The following is a 15,522-nucleotide window of genomic DNA, read 5'->3' as shown; positions in this document are numbered from 1 at the left end:
AGCAGGGAGCCTGCTTCCTCCTCTCTCTTTGCCTGCCTCTCTGCCTACTTGTGATCTCTGTCTATCAAATAAATAAAATTTAAAAAATAAAATAAAACAAAAAGTACATGTTTTAGTGCCAAAAGTCTGGGGTGGGAGTGGAGAGGAGTGCATAAAGTTTCTATGTTGGGAGAAAGGTCAGTGGAGGGAGGTTCTGGAACCATAGATCAGGTGAAGGCATTTATCACCAAAAGGAGAGTCGTGAAGTCTTCTTGATAGGAGAGTTAGTTGTGAAATCAGATTCCAGTTCTAACGAGCTAATTCTGGTTGCAGAGTGACCTGGTTTAAGGAGTGACTGGCAGTTGTGACTAGAAGACCATTAGAAGCTTAATGCAATTAATACTAATTACAGAAGGATGAAGGGAGAGTGAATTAAGATGGGCATAAAGGGCCCCCAGAAGTGCAGTTTGTCTGGGATCACATGGAGAGGCTCTATGGTCCTGTAGTCTTGTGGTTTTCCATACCCCACTCTCTTCACTACTGTATCACTGTTTACTGTCATTTGCTTTTTGCAAAAATACATGCCCTGTTGATAGCAGTCTCCCTTCTCTGAAATACCATTGCACTAATCACATCCTGAATTATACTGTTTGTAAACTTGTTTTATTATTATTATTATTGTTATTTAACTTGGATACCATTTGTTTATTATAAAACAGAAACGTGGAAATTATTTACATGATGAAATTTCACTTTAGTGGAATTGGAAGCTTCATGTGTTGGAGGGGGAGATGAACCATGAGAAACTATGGACTCTGAAAAACAATCTGAGGGTTTTGAAGGGGCAGGTGGTGGGAGGTTGGGGGAGCCTGGTTGTGGGTACTATGGAGGCCACGTATTGCATGGAGCACTGGATGTGGTGCATAAACAATGAATTCTGTTACACTGAAAAGAAATTAAATTTTTTAAAAAATGATTAATTTCAGTCTATATACTTTCCAAGGATGTCACCGTCTCTAAATCAGAAATAATCCTTGTCTTCTAGAACTACTTCAGTGCTCCACATTCTGGGAGAACTTTGTCTCCAACTTTCACGCTCACTGGTTGAATCTCTCCACCCTTTCCTTTAGAGCCCGGTCCAACGGCTACTCCTGTTTCTTGCAATACTTTTCCTTGAGATTTTTCTGGAAGCATAATGCCTCCTTTGGTTACAGCGTCAGCTGCACTCTTTTCAACTAAAACTCAGTCAAAGAGGGGAAGAAACTTTCTAAACGCCTGTCCTGTCCTCACTCCTGCCACCCTAGCTCATTGTAAACTCGTTTTCAATAGGATTCCTTCACTGCTTCAAATTTAGCTTTGAATGCAGCTGCTTATCCCTCTGCTTAGGGTCCAAAAAAGTATATTAAGTGGAGCCAAACATACATTCTTCCATCCACCACCACTATCACGACTTCAGCCCTAATGAGATAAGCCACAAAATGCAGAAACTTCAAAAAGACCCTTTACTTGTCTGAAAGAGCCTGATCTGGAAGGAGATTATACTTGCAAGTCTGCATTTCCTTTCCCAGGCCCCTACTATGGCCTTCTTAAAACTTTCCCAGTGTCGTATTTCCCAAGAATGCACACAAGTCTCTAGACCTCTTCAGCCTTCAGAGGAAGAGGAAAAAAGAGGTAGCAAAAGGAATAAAACATTTACAATTCTTTTCAACCTCTCACTAATTGTTCCATGTCTTAAACTTGGAGAAGGGGACAGTCAAGGCATTGCTTTTCGGTGGCTGTATTCTCTGATCAATGTCAGGGACCACAAAACAATAGGAATGAGCAAACTGGGAAGGGTATAACTCATCTATGGACTTGGGCCTGCTTGAGAGCAGAGCTGAGGACCCTCTTCCCTGTAACTTCTACAATGGCTTACTTATAGTAGGAATATCATAGTAATTACATAAAGTAACTGATCCTTTTTACCACTTTTCAAAAAACTTGTGTTGGTCTTCATAGTTTTAGAGAATTGCCACACAATCTCCTTTTGTCCTTTCCATAATCTTGGAACATAATCGGTAGAAGTCCTATTGGCCCAAGTATATACATGATAATCTAGCATATGGATTAAAATACTTAAACAGCATCAATAGGCAGTAAGTGGCAAGTCAGGACTCAAACCTAGGGTTTTAACTTAGTATTCTACTTTCTTCCACATTCTCAGGTCTTTGGCTGGACCCTTATTATGCTGTTGTATTTAGGACCCACATATTTGTCCATCTTTTTAAATTCCTGAGCAGTGATGGTAGGCCTCCATTTTCTGGTTGTGAAAAATTCTTTGAGAACTAGGAAGATGGATTTAAAAAATGCCAGTAATGGGATAAACCCCATTTGTCCATCTACCCAAAGTTAATGAAAACTTATTAGGATTCATCTTAAAATGTGAATATGGCAAAAGGTGTTCCCTGAGAACCTATCATATCAAAGCACCATCTCTTTGGTGAGGTTCTCCCATCTGGAAACCAACTGAGGGTATCACAAAAAATGGACATCCCAGGTCCCATCCCCCGAGTCCGACTCCCTAGGGTTTGGGCCCCAAAGTCTACATTTAAAAATCTCTTCTGGAAGTTTGGGGAAAAATCACTAGACTAAGGACTTAGTCCCCTCATTTGACCTCTCCAGATATTTTGGCCTCAGATGTTTTATCTGTAAACAGGATAGTAAGACCTTACCTGCCTAAATCTAGGAGGCTAGATCTGATTATCTCTTCCGGTCCTTTACATTTGTAAAATTTCCCATTCAATTACTTATGTTTCTCATCAGTCATTACCAATGATTCATCCTGCTTCCCTACAGTTACACCATCTCTTTCCCCCCAGTTCCCTCCTTCAACCCCTTCTCTCATTTACAATCCATCCCCTCCTTGCTCCCACCCTGGGTTTACTCCCTTCCCTTCTCTGAACTCTTGAAGAACTTTTGGTCCCAGCACTGACTGGACCCGAGGAAGCCATCGCTTTGTGGTGACAACCTTTCCTAACTCTAGGTTACGACTCCCAGCTCAGTCTAGTGTCTTTGTTGATGACAGTGATGTTGACCAACACTATGTAAACTATCATTTTAAAACAACTTTATAATCACATTAGTGTGCATGTTCAATAATTGTGAAAGAGATCCTCTGAAAAGTCTGCTAGGCACAGATTTCAAACTATGTCTCTAATAGATAGGAATTCAGGAATTTGACTTTAACTACCTAAATGCAGCTAACTTTCCTCCAGTGTCTAGCCTTTTAGACTCTTTATTCAGAAAGAATATAAGGCATTTCCTAAAAACAAGAAGATTTAATTAAACTACAAAAGAATTTTTAAAAAGCTACGTTGAAATGACTAGTCTCTGGCTTTCAAGGGAAATCAACATGCTTGAAAAATAATGTGGAGCAGGAAAAGGTGGATATAATCAGGAAATCAGCTCTTGCCAAGCTGCCCAAAGATGGATAGGAAAGGAATAAGTTATATTTTTGACATTGAAGCAGGTAGAATTCAACTCCCCCCGCCCCCACCAAAACACTGCCTTGTATTTAAATCAGGGCTATCAGCTACATTATATCTAAAGACCCTTGTCAAAAATCTTCCTGATGCATAATTGCAATAAATAATTAGCACCTAGTCTTAAAGCTGGTTTAAGATCATGCTTAAATATTATCTAATTGCCAGCCTCTAAGATCCTTGTTTTTGTTTTTTTTTAATGCATTATTCTTTCATTTTAACTCGAACTTTTCAACTTTGTGGCACTAAGATTTGAAATTACAAAGAGAAAACTAATCTTCTAATTAATTAATTGCATAAAGAAATTCACTGGACATTGGTGATGGCCAGGGAGGGCCTAAACGTGAGCACTAGCATTTTCAGAATGAGTCCTGCTGTTTCTCCGGCCTTTCTCTACACCTGGCTCTACTTCTCACTCAAAGTACACAAATGTGAAAGGCAGAAAGGAATCTCATAAATGTCCCTAAAAGATCATTTCTTTTCAATGGCCCACCATTAACTTAACTTTACTCTTTTCTATAATTGTTTGAATGACTAAATAGTAATGAAATTTGCAACTGTAAATTATCATTATTTGCCCATGACAGGTTTCCCTGACCTTCTATCTATTTTTGTATTGTTTGAGTGTTCTAGAATACGCTCTGTAGGAAAGAACACCAGGAAAATTGGGGGACTGGGGAACAAATCGGGAGCTAAAAGAGCAAGTGACATTAGAAATGTTCCATTGTTGGGCTCCTGGGTGGCTCAATGGGTTAAAGCCTCTGCCTTCGGCTCAGGTCATGATCCCAGAGTCCTAGGATTGAGCCCTGCATTGGGCTCTCTGCTCAGCGGGGAGCCTGCTTCTCTTCCTCTCTCTCTGCCTGCCTCTCTGCCTACTTGTGATCTCTCTCTCTCTGTCAAATAAATAAATAAAATCTTAAAAAAAAGAAATGTTCCATTGGCCACAATTTGGCAAATAACTAGAAAACAATCAAAAGTTTACATCTAGCAGCACTGTTGTTTAGGGAGTTTATTAGAATTTACTACCCTAAAAAAGTACTGGAACCAAAGTTTAGCAATGGATGAATCCATCAAGCAGTAGCAAATATACTGAAAATCAATGGATCAATGCAGGGCAGCACTGTGACTTTCATGAACCCCTTTTTGCTTTCATAGGTCCCTCCCACCATAGTTATATTAATATGAAAATTATATTATTTTAAAGATTTCAGTACTTAATTTTTTTCTGTTTTAGGCAAAATCTGATAGATTTTCATGGGGCCTAAAAATTGGGTTTTTGGTAATATGAGAAACAAGACATGTAAATGACCCTGAAACTTCTTCTTTTTCTTTTTTTTATTAATTTTTTTATTTTTTTTATAAACATATAACGTATTTTTATCCCCAGGGGTATAGGTCTGTGAATTGCCAGGTTTACACACTTCACAGCACTCACCATAGCACATACCCTCCCCAATGTCCATAACCCCAAGTTCTTCTTTTTCTAAAAAAAAAAAAAATTAAAAAAAAGTTCTTTTCCTTATAAATTTAAAAGAAATTAAAAGACTTTCATGGATCTCTAAAAATATTATAGGCATGTACCTATACCTCTTGTGCCTAATAGGTAAGTTGGCCCTGAATCAATAAAGGCAATAATTGGTTTGAGGTGAAGTAGGTCTTTTCCATTCTCAACTTTGATTTGTCAGATTTTACCTAGGGCTAAAACCCTCTCCATGCAAGTTGCTTGGTGGTATATCTCTAGTCAAGAGAAATTGGAGATAATATCTTCTGAATATACTCTGCTTCTCTTACAAGGTTAGTCCTTCTAACTGGTAGAAAGTCTCAGACCCATTTGCTAACTGTCATATAATGGACTGAACTGAGAAAGTGTATTTATGGCACTAGACTGAAGCTCTTTTCCAATGTCCTCTGACTCAACCAACTTGCACATGTTCTTATGGTGTTTGACCAACAATTGTATTTCTCACCGGTCTTGGAAGACCTGATTAATTTTCAAGGATTGATATTAATTAATTAAATGACTGAACTAACAATCAGTGATAACAATGATGATGGCCACAACAATGACTGTGATTGTTATGTTTTCTTATCCATGTTTATTTACCTAAGAAAGGAATACAGCTATGTGAATTTTAGTTTAGTTTCTTTCCCAGAGTCAATATACTTAATTGGCTCTGCTTGTCATTCAACAGTGTTTTTCCTATTCCCAAAAGATTGAAAAATTATAAAATAAAGATACTAAAAATTTTTTGCCAAATACATTGATTTAATAAAGAAATAATCTAAAATTAAATTGAAATTGCAAAAGAATACAATGTATTAGAAAAAGCACAGGGAACCAAGAAGTTTTAGCAGTATTTCTGCCCTTTATACTGTGAGAATTTGGGAAACTGGGATGTCCTCTCTGGATCAGAAAATTTGAGAACTAGAGGTTTCCCAACACTTCTTCCATTGCTAAAACTATGTGAAAGTAACAAAAGTTCGTGATCCCTAATTAATAAAAGCATTATTTCAACACTGTGCTTATTTTTATCTACCTGACTTGTAAACTCAAAAATGTATGTTGCTAGGACCCATACATGTCCTTATCCACTGCAGATGTTCTGAGTTTTAACAGGCCCCCTGGAGTTGGGAAACACTAATCCAGATAATAAAATTATAAAAGTTTCCGTTTTGTAAAAGTTCTAGCCTATGTCCTAATTAACAAAGATCTGTGTTGAAAGAATCTCATTAAGAGGTCAGGAGGAAAGCCAGATATCTAACTATAGTAACACTATAAAAGACTAAGGGACCAAATCAAGTGCAAAGTAAATTCATGGAAAGCTGAATGTATCTAAACATAAGACACTGAAAATAAAGAGACCAGTCGACACTATATGCATATTAGAATAGTTAAATTAAGAAAATTTTCCATACCAACTGCTAGCAAGGATGTGAAGAAACTAAAATTCTCATATACTGTTGGTGGGAATGTTAAATAGTACATCCACTTGGTTTGACAGTTTCTTTAAAAGTTAAACATGCATTTACCATTAGATCAAGCCATTCCACCCCTAGATGTTTACCCAAGAGAAACAAAAGCATCCATGCAGAAGTCTATGCACAAATGTTCACAGCAAGTTTATTTGTAATAACCAAAAACTCAGAAGAAACCCAGAGTCATCAGTAACTTAATAGATAAGCAAATTGTGGTATATTCATACAATGAAATACTAGATGGTAATAAAAAGAAATGAATTATTGATATACATAATTATGATGAGTGAAAGAAGCCAGAATAAAAAGAGTGAATAGTGTATGATTCCATGTACATAAAACTCTAGAAGATAAAAACTAATCTATAGTGACAAAGTGTATCAGTGGTTGCCTTCAGAAGATGGGGTATGGAAAGGGAGGGATGGAGTGGGAGGATTACTAGGGGAAATTAAACTTGAGAGTAATGCTATGCTCATTATCTTGATTGTAGTGATGGTTTCAAAGATAAATGCATATGTTAAACATTAAACTGTAAATGCAAATACCACTTTATTCGGGCACATCAGTGGTTCAGTCAGTTAAGTGTCTGACTCTTGATTTTGGCTCAGGTCATGATCTCAGGGTTGTGAGATGGAGCCCCACATGGGACTCCTCCGTGAGTGTGGAGCCTAAGATTCTCTCTCCCTCCACCTCTGCCTCGCCCCTCATCTCCCAAAAAATAAACAAATAAATATCAGTTTATTCTATGCCAATATATCTCAATAGAGCTATTATTTGGGGGGAAAAAGACTAGTTGGTTTAAAATTTGAAGTTGGAAAAATACTAGACAAACATCTAGAAAAAAATAAGAAACAGAAAAATGGAAAATTTAGCGTGAAATGTATAAAACGCTGTCACATAAATCCTGCTATAATAAATGATAGACACAGTAGGTGGAAATGAGACAAGATATGTAATATCTCTTAGGAGGCATTCAAAGGAAAGTTTGTCTGTACAATTAGGTAGAGATAAATGGTGGGGAGTAAAGATAAGAAAGCCAACAACCCTGACACTCTTGTAAGCCTCTTCCAGTACAGAACATAAATCTAAGAGATCAGGAGGTCTGAAAGATGGAGGGTTAAACCAAAAAATAAATAAATAATGTGTAATGAAAGGAAATTTATTAGCTATCAAGGCTATTTTTTTTAAAGATTTTATTTATTTACTTGACAGACAGAGATCACCAGTAGGCAGAGAGGCAGGCAGAGAGAGAGAGGAGAAAGCAGGCTCCCCGCTGAGCAGAGAGCCCAATGTGGGGCTCGATCCCAGGACCCTGGGATCATGACCTGAGCTGAAGGCAGAGGCTTTAACCCACTGAGCCACCCAGGTGCCCCACTATCAAGGCTATTTTAGGGGAAAAAAAATGACACTGTTTAAATGACCTTTATACTGTACACAGCACCACCTTGAGGAAAACAATAGGAAACACCATTTCATGTGTAATAGAGCCTAATCCATTCATTGATTTTTGTTCATTCAGCATTTACTTAGGTATACACAGCCCTAGTCTAGATACTTGGGATACAACAATGAACGACAACAACAACAACAACAACGTCTACCTTCTTAGAGCTCATCTATCAAGAAAAAAACAGCTTTGTTTCCAAATAATTTACAGTTACATCTAAACTCACTTTATAAACTTTTAAAAAATGTAGTAAGAATTCAGAGGAAGTCTATGTATCAAAAGTAAACATAAAAGGCCATTGTGATTTTTTTCTTTTTAAATCTGTTTTTACAGAAGGATTTGCATAAATCAGGGTTTTGTTTTTGTAATACTTCATAATCAATTCTAGATTATTTAAAAAGAAAAAAAGTATAGTCAATACTGAGGTATAGTTTCTTATCCCTTTTCAAGACTAGGGTATGCATTCCCTCCCAGCTACCAAGAGTATAGGCTTCTGAAGGCTGCCAGCTGTGACCCCATTCTGGGATGATTGTATCCACATCAAATAGTTATTGGGTTGTGGCTGTCCTCCTGCCTAGCAGGTTTAAACTTGGAGGAGGAAGTTCTCTAGCCAAAAGCAATTTCCAGTCTTTGTTTCTGTCTGTGCTTCAGCCTAGATAGAGTTTATTGTTATGTCTTCAGGTTCACTCATCTTTTCTTCTGAGGTTTCTAATCTGTTCTTAATCCTATCCAGCAGATGTTTATTTCAAATAATGTGTTCTTCATTTCTGGAAGTTTTTCTTTTCCATTTATCTCTCCATGGTGCTCATATTTTCATTAAATCCTTGAGCATTTCAGCATAGTTATGTTTTAACTAACCTTAAGATCTATGTTTGCTAATTCCATCATCTGTCATTTCTCAGTCTGTTTATTAACAGATATTTTTTTCTTAGTTATAGATTTTATTTCTTTCTTCTTGCTATGTTTAATAATTTTTAATTGGCTGTGTGGACATTATGAATATAACACTGTTGAGTGCCTGAATTTTGTCTTCCTTTACAGTGTATTGTTCCTAGTTCTTACAGAAATTTAAGTTACTGGCATATCAGCTTGATCCTCCCAAAGCCTTTTCTGAGCTTTGTTAGGATGCATCTGACCTCACCTTTACTCTAGGGATAGTATAGCCCTAGTTCCAAGTTAGAACCTTTCTAGGGTCTCTTGTGAATGCCCTAGTTGAGTATCAAGGATCTCTACTCTGCCTGGCAAGTGCTTAAACAACTCCAGGCCCTGTATGAACTCTGAATTGTTCAGCTTACAGCCCTCTGGCTATTCTTTCCCTGGCCTCTGAGGTTTCACTTCACACATGCAGCTAAGGACTTTGCCAAAATAAATGGGGACCTTAGTATATATTTCTAGAGCTCTTTTTTCTGGAGATCCTTCCTGTCTAGAACCCTGCCCCATATCTTCCAAATGTCTCAAACTCCCTACCTCAACTCAGTGAGGTGACTGTGCTCTTCTTGTAATAATCCTTCTCTCTGCAAGTCAGTGGGGGAAGTGTCCCTGGGCGGAAACTAAAACAATGGCTGGAGCTCACTTGAAGTGTTTCCCTTTTCTAAGGCATTATGGCCTCATGTCTTTCCTGTACTCCAATATCTGGAAATAGCTACTTCATATACTTTGTCCATTTTTTTAGCCACTTATTGTTCAAGGGTAAGTACAATCCTTGTCACCATAGCATGACTAGAAACAAAGTCTCCAAATTCCTTACTATCTCATCTGTACATATAACATAGCATGAATTCAAGTTCATTTCAATAATGCATGCCCTCCATTTTTATAACATTGCTCCTTAAGAATATGTATTTGACGTCCTAATGTGGGAGAAGGCATAGCTTTTCCCCTTTATCAATCCTTAAGTAGTGGGAATGGAGGTAGGTGTTGGGAATAGAGAATTGAGAAGAGATGTTGATACCTATCTCTACCACAAAATGATAACTTTCTATATTTTTGTATTTAATAGTAACTCTCTAGGAAACAAACAAAAAGTCAAACCAACAGATGAGGAGTACTATTGCAAGGGAAGAAAGAAGCTAGAACCAAAATTCAAAAATTATGCCTCCCTGAGCTGTTTTGAGTCAGCCAAGTGTTTGCAAGTCTTTGCAAGTTGGAGCCTACCAAGAATTTACTATTTTGGAACACATTTTAGACTTTCCTTAAGGGAATAGACAAAACAAAGATTGCCAAACCCAAGATGTTACAACTCGCTTGTAAGAGCTGCTGTGGTCCACATTTGATAAATTTGTGTTTGGTATTCAAAGGTCACCACAAGCACTACTCCCAAAAACCACAGAAAGTTTCAGTATTTTATTATAGGCATTGAAATAATATTTATAGACTTTCTGAGATTAAATTACTCTCCTACCCCTTCTCTAGCCTCTGGTTTCAATATCTTTTAAAGCAAAAAGTAACACATAAATAGAAATAATCCTGGCTTTAGCCATAATCCCAGGAGTAATGCTGAAAGCCTTAGTTTTCTTTTAAAAGCCTTTTATCCAACTATGGTGTTACTTCATAACTGGGAGCAAAGCCTTTATAGTGAGATATACTTGGATCCTGGATGTACCATTAGCATTTCCATAACCTTAGGGAAAATTACATAAGTTCTCTAAGGCTGAAATGTAAAGGATCTAGTATGTGGCTTGACACACAGTAGGAACTTTATACCAATTAGACTGGGTAGAAACCATAGTAGAGAGAGTTTAGCATAAGTTGTTGTTGAATCTGGTATCAGAGAACCGGAAGAGTTGCACAGAGGTATTAGAGATAGGAAACTGCAAGACTCAGCTCCTCTCCCTGATGCTGTAGGAAGGAACAAAGGGAAATGGACGGGGATTTAACATTTAAAAGTTTGGTTGAGGCATCCCATGAAGCTGGGAGTTAGACTTCTGAGGAGAGGGCAGGCTACTGGGCTGGTGTCCGTATTTCTCGGAGTACAAGGGACAATGGCCAACTTCACCCATGTGTTTTGTTCCTCTCACTGATCACTGTTCTTTTCCCTGAAATTCTGTGTCTTAGAAACCACTGTCTCATATAAATTGTCCTTTTTGTTATTTCAAGGAGAGGTAAATCTGGCCCCTGCTACTCCATCACTACTGGAAAGGGAAGTCTCTGATGTTTTCTTAATAAATAAATAAGCCACGTATTTTTGGATCACTTCTGTTGGTTTTGTCTCCCTCTGTTAAGTTTTTCAGGGAATTTATAAAATCAAACCATGACTTTGGTATAGTTTAGATGTTATGTCACTTAAAGACATGTGTCTTTCTAATAACTAAGACCAAAAAGTTTTAAATTATCCTTAACTCTCTTCTTCTTTCAAATTCAATCTATCAGGAAATTCTATTAACCCTAAGTAAGAAATAGATCCTGCTGCTACTTGCCATCTACTTCTTCTATCGCCAGTGCCATCCCAGTGCAAGTCACCATCACATGTATGGAATCTTGTTACAACTTTCTAATTCATGTGCTTATATGCCTGTCTCATTCCCTGCTTTCATATCTTTACTCAAATGCCATATTTTTTATTCTATCATCATGACCCCAGCAATATTTCTTTAGTCTACCAGTAACAGTAGGTTCTAGTAGCTGAAGTTGATTTCAGTTTACAGTTTTCCAACACTCTCAGAACCAACCCCACAGTACCACTCAGAAAAACCAGCATCCATCGAGATGTCTGGGCCCCAACTCCACAACAGCTCTCATGAAGGTAGCTCTCAGTCTATAGAAAGTGAATTAAAAGTGCCCTCTAGAATATGGGTAAGGGAGATGAAATCATGTGTGGGATTCTGGGACCTCCTGCACAAACAGAAGAGTTCTGCATTGACCTGTTTTATACATCTGCATACAATTTATTTAACAAAAAGCCCTGGATTGAAAAAAAATGTTCTAAAACTGCTGATAACCAAAATTAAATCAATAAATTTTACAGAAGTATTAGCAAAATGCTATTATCACAAAATAAGGAAGGTGTAATTCTTCATCATAAAGCTTAAAGGAGCTTTTCTGTCAGCAAGAGTCATGTTCTCCTCTGGCATTGGACTGGATCCAGCATATTCATGTAATTAAATGTCATATCTCATCAGCAATTCCAGTTAAAGTTGTTCTAGGATTGTGACTTGAGTCTTCCTTTGAGTTTCTCTATGGGATCCCATATCGTCTACAGCAATTGCTAAGAGCAAACCCACATAACACACCAGTGGCCAATCAGAACTGGGATGACCACAAAGAAGACTTTGTCAACTGCCTCATTAAGGGTACCTTGATTCTATAGTCTCTTAAGTGAGAAATTCTATTTTATGATTCTCAGAGCCCCGTCTGGTACCAAAAGCATATTTTCATGACATCTCTGCACTGTATAAATATGGGAATTTCCTAAAATTCAAAATGTGTAACAGTATTCTCAACTTTAATCCTTAAACAGAATTCTCATCTATCAATGCTAAGCTAAAACTTATTAGATCTTCTATGTTTCTTAGTCCAACTTCTCTGTCTCAGATTCTTAGATTTTATTCCTTTTGTTTAGCACATTGAGCAAGAATTTCCCTGATTCTTATAGATCTCTCTTATTTGTAAAATCTAAAACAAAACTAAAAACAAACAAACAAAAAACACAAAAAACTAAAGCTCGTAGATATGATGAATGGACTGGTGGTTGCCAGAGGTGGGGGTAGAGAGTAGAAGAAATGGGTTGAAGGGAAGTCAAAAGTTTAAAAAGAAAAATTTTTGTGGTGTCGTAGTCCATTTTGACTGCTATAATAAACCACCATAGACTGAGTGACTTATAAACAACAGAAATATATCTCTCATAGTTCTGAAGACTGGGAAGTCCATGATCAAAGCACCTGTGGATTTGGTGTCTGATCACGGCCTCTAGCAGTTCCAGGATCTCCCCTTTTAGTGGCAAAGGGGTTGCAGCAGCTCCGATCCTTACATCTTCTCAGATTCAAGTTCACACAAAAACTGGTTTGTTTAAAAATGAAAAATAATATAACCTGTACTCTTAGAAATATTTTTCTTTTAATAATTACCTAAGTTTAATTTGAAAAGAAAAAAAGGGAAACAGAGGAAAAAAGAATTAGAGGGTATATAGAAATATATACATACATATATAAATACAAAATAAAATACAAATAAGGAAGAAAATATGTGTAATTGCCACAGGTCTTAATTCTGTAAGTTATAGCATGATTGTACATTGGAGCATTTATATACCAGTTTGGAAGGCATAATACATTACATGTATACTTTATACTTACATCAAAATAAATTCCAGATGGATTAAAAATTTTAATATAAAATATAAAACCATACAAGTAGTAGAAGAAAAGAAACATGACTATTTGGGTATCTTGGGCAATAGGGGAATTATTGAGCATGACACCTGAAGTAGGCATCCATATTGACTTGTCTGCCCAGCAGCCCATCTCTTCTGAGGAACCTTTTCCCCAAACCTCCCACGGCTCCCTCCTTCCCCTCCACCTCCCACATAAACATGTAGTTTGAATAGGTGATGTCCTCTCCTTCTCTGAAGTCATCTTCCTAGCCACAGGGGCTGGTCTAGAGATGAGCTCCTCATCCAAGCTGAGTGAATCATTTCCCCGGCCACTTATCTGGGTAACCTTGAGTTTCTTCCAATCCCTCTCTGTTCATGAAACTGAGGAGATTGTATGTTCTAGCACTGCCTTTGGAGGCATAATAAAAAAATAAAGTAAAAAGAATCTTTTATGGGTGATACATTAGTCATGGTTTGGTTGTTTCCTGCTTTGAAAATCTTCTCCAAAGATTTTCTCTTCTCCAAAGCTTTCTGCTTTGAAAATCAGCTCCAAAATGTAGTCTTTCTAATTATCTAGGGAATGAGAGTTTAGGTACAGTTCAGGTTAGTGGATTAACTATGAATTTAACAAAGAAAGACTCAAAAAGAAGCTTTTGTAACTTCATCATGTTTTCTGGGTAGGCATTGTGGTTTGGTGGTTAAAGAACACGGACTTGGGGTCCCAAAGACCCGCTTTTGAACTCAAGCCCTGGTATTGATCTGCTGAGGAAATTGAGCCTTCCTGAGTCTTAGTTTATAATTTATAAATACCTCACAGTTAAGAAAATGAGGCATGCATCAGAAGTGCAAGACAGTGTCTGGCACTTAATAATGACTCAAAAACCAGAGTATTGTGATTATTGTTATCCAATTTTTTTTCATCCCAGATTATTGTCAGCTGACTTATTCAAATGGAACATTATTTTTGCAAATTTGTCTACTTAGAAAATATTAAACATTGTTAACTCTACTGTTTAAAGCCAAAATAGCCTCCCTTTCTGTAGCAAATGCTTTTTTGATTTCTATTCTAATTATTTGGCCCAATCTAAATCAAAGAATATGATATTTAAGAAAACAACCTTGGGACATCTGTGTGGCTCAGTCAGTTAAGCCTCTGACTCTTGATTTCAGCTCAAGTCATGATCTCAGCCTTGTGAGATCCAGCCCTGTGTCTGGCTCCGCACTGGGCAAGGAACCTGCTTAAGATTCTCTCTCTCCCTTTCCTTCTGCCTTCCACCCTGCACTTACATACACACTCTCTCTTGAAAGAAAGAGACAAAGAAAATGAAAAACAAAAAACAAAAATCCACCTTTAGAGAGGCCATGCCTCTCTAGGAATAAGCTCACACTCCCTGTGTATCCTGAATAGTGATTACTGACTTGAACTGAATGGGTACAAAGTGCATGAAGGCTACAACATGGAGGGATTCACTCCCTAGGACAGACAACCTGATAAGGTGTGTACAAGAGCCCATGTGTGCCTCCTTGGCCAGGCTGCTGCTGTCCTCAGTCTTGCTGCTTCTGCCACCCTTGTTGTTAGTTTTCTTCTCACCCGGGCAAGACAGTTATCCACCAAGAAACTGGTATTACATCTTTTCTCTCTTGGTGAATGCATTTGGTTTTTAATCTGTTATTTATAAATTCCTGAGATGAACGTGCCAGTGTGATACTTTCTAAACAAATCTCTTCTCTTTCGAGTCAGTAAGGGCAAGGAAGAGGACTTAGCTCTCCTTGGATCCCCTTTCTCACGCACTGCCCCGTGCACTGCGAATGCACAGTAAATCCTGATTTACATCATCACTTTAGAACAGTGGTGTGTCTTGTTCCGTTTGATTGCATGTTGACTGCGGAACCATACCTGAGGGACGCTACGCATCCATCAGTCATAGTGGAGTGACCTTCTATTTTAATGGCTCTCAACCACATAAAGGAAGTAGAAGAAGGCAGGCATGATGTTCACTTACCTTCCCTCAAATTCTGCTTGCTGATGTTGCATTTTCATGGTGTTTGAGTACCCGCAAAAACCTAGACTTCATCAAAGTGCTGACAAATAATATTAATACCAATATCCAAACATGATGTTCACACTTGCTCATGGAGAAGTCCAGCCATTGCAAAGCCATGCCCACGCCCACGCCCACGCCCACCTCTGAGTCCCTGATGTTCCAGAGAATCCTTGCGGGCGTCCTGTCCTGGACGCTGCTTTCTGTCAGCTAGGCCTTCACCGCCAGGATTCCTGCACAGGCACGGGC

At 37.9% G+C, this 15,522-nt stretch overlaps 1 pseudogene; it reads right to left on the bottom strand.

Moving 5' to 3' along the window:
• Window positions 1-961: 961 nt before the first annotated feature.
• On the bottom strand, window positions 962-15,272 carry LOC122905325 (annotated as a pseudogene).
• Between the last annotated feature and the right edge of the window lie 250 nt (window positions 15,273-15,522).

This window comes from Neovison vison, chromosome 4, assembly GCF_020171115.1.
Source record: "Neovison vison isolate M4711 chromosome 4, ASM_NN_V1, whole genome shotgun sequence".
Taxonomy (NCBI): domain Eukaryota; kingdom Metazoa; phylum Chordata; class Mammalia; order Carnivora; family Mustelidae; genus Neogale; species Neogale vison.
This window is presented reverse-complemented; position numbering and strand designations above follow the sequence as displayed.